The 2,245-nt window shown below is 53.3% G+C and overlaps 1 pseudogene; it reads right to left on the bottom strand.

Annotated features, from left to right (window-relative positions):
- Positions 1-730: 730 nt before the first annotated feature.
- Positions 731-1,173, bottom strand: LOC102378036 (annotated as a pseudogene).
- Positions 1,174-2,245: the final 1,072 nt, after the last annotated feature.

Raw genomic sequence — 2,245 nt, 5'->3', positions numbered from 1 at the left:
ATCTCAGGCCAGAGTACGTTGCTGGTGTCAGTGTTGTCAGGACGCTCTATACAGGCTGTCCCATATGTCCATCCGTTACACCTTTTTGTGCCCCCTCACATGCAGTTCCTTCCTCGCTGTATGGGAGTGTCCTGGTCCCTTTATTGGCAGGTGCTTTCTGGCTGTTTGGCCCAGTGCCCAGCAGGAAACAGTGGTTGCCTTAGCCCTGAATGCCCTGCACCCCCAGCTCCTCAACATAAATGGGGTCTCCCCTAAGAAGTGGGCAGGGAAAGCAGCAGAAGCCCCCCAGCTACGGCTCTGCCAGCAGCTTCATCCACCACCACTGGCTGCCCCAACTCCACCACAGCCATCACAGCCCAGACACTGACACCCCCGCTCAGCTGTAACGCCCCACCAATTGCTCAGAGCCCTTCTGAGCTGGCAAGCCGGGCTGTTACTGGCAAACCTGCCACACTGGACTTATGAGGTGACACTGTATCCAGCTGTGGCTGATGATGTGCAGGGGAGGCACATCCTTATTCAATGGGGCTGCTCTGAAGGCAGCAGGTTTGTGTCTCAATTCACTACTGCACGGCGTCACTGTGAGGTTCACCACTGCCCGTGAATCCTGCTTCCCTCAGCTGAGCTGGCCTCTCACAGCATCAGAGAGCAAGGGAAGGAAAAGGCGCCCTCTGACAGCAGGAGCTTTCTGTCTCACTTGTCCATTGCTCTGTGTCACTGGGAGACTGACCACTGCCCAAAGCCTGACAGCAATAATCAGCTTCATCCTGGGCTTGGACTCCAGTGATGGTCAATGTGGCCGTGTTACCAGAGTTGGCATCATAGAATCGGTCAAAAATGCTGGAGGGTCCGTTGCTATTGCTATATATAATGACCACGGGGACACTGCTGGGTTTCTGCTGGTACCAGTTCACAGTCTTGCTAAAAATGTTGTCCCCGGAGCAGGTGAGCCGAGCAATTGTCCTGGAGACACAGACACTGAAGGCGGCTGCGTCACCACATACTGAGCAAAGGATCCTGAAAGAAGAGGAAAGGTAGAGATGAAAAACTCAGACCACGCTGGATGTGAAGAAATGAAAATGGCCGTGGGTTAACAGACTGGAATCTCCCCCACCCCAGCCTAGTACGAGAGAAACAGGTGACCAGTGCAAGGAGGAGCAGTGTCCAGGCCATGGTGGCAATCCAGACCAGCTTGGCTTCCTCAGGCAAACAGGTTTCTGCCTGGGATCTTTGAAGTTTCTCTTAAACCTCCAGCTCTGAGATCAGCTCCTTCATGCAAATGTGCCCCTGCTCACTGCCTGCTGCCACCTTTCATTTTTCTATGAGCAGAGACCACAGGACAGCACCTGGCTGCATAAATTCCCATAGCCATTGCAGGAGGAAAGGCTGGTCAGGTTTCCAGGTGTCAGTGCAGCAAGTGCTGGAGGCGGGGACCCCCTGGTCCTAGTCAGCCAAGTGTGGATGCCCAGAGCAGTTCCTCAACCTGCAAGACTCACAGACATTCCCCACCTGGGCCCCAAGTCTCACTACGGCTCTGCTCACCCAAGCAATGAGCCTCCCAGTCTGAGCTTTGGGAAAAGGAATGCTGCTGGGCCCATGAAGAGCTTTGTGGTGTGTGGAGCAGCCCCAAGTATCCAGGGGTTGGTGAGAAAGGGGGGGGATGGGGAGTCTTCCATAACCAGAGTGTTTTGCAGGGGCCTGGCCATGCCCCCCTCAGCTCAGCACTGTTGAGGGCAAGGGAGCGCTGCTATAACACCCCCCAGATTCTAGCCTGAGCCACTGCAGGTACATGCCAGTGTAAATAAAAGCCCAGCCTGGTTCACTTACCTGTATCCTGAGTGGTGGTATAGGATTGAACATATATTGCCTATAGTTTTTGTTGTTGTGTATATACTTATATCTATATATTTATACTGACACATTCCTTTTATATGATTCATTATATTAACACATTTGTATAGAGTTAAGCCACAGAGTGTCCTGTCTTGGTTCTCTATAGGGGAAGACAAGAAACTGCACGCAGCAGCAATTTCACCCGACAGCGCACACGCCCTGCTAATCTCTCCCTTCAGTTGGAGAGGGGAGTACTTCCCCAGGTACTACCCGGGCTACACCAGGTTTCAAAAATCCCGAATTCTAAAAATCCAGCATTGGGAGGCAACAGCACGGTGTGGCGGCTCTCCATCCCCACCCGCCCACCTGCGCATACCCCCTCTGAGGGCCGCACAGCATATAGAGGGGGAAA

This window comes from Alligator sinensis, unplaced genomic scaffold, assembly GCF_000455745.1.
Source record: "Alligator sinensis unplaced genomic scaffold, ASM45574v1 scaffold3851_1, whole genome shotgun sequence".
In the NCBI taxonomy this organism is placed as follows: domain Eukaryota; kingdom Metazoa; phylum Chordata; order Crocodylia; family Alligatoridae; genus Alligator; species Alligator sinensis.
This window is presented reverse-complemented; position numbering and strand designations above follow the sequence as displayed.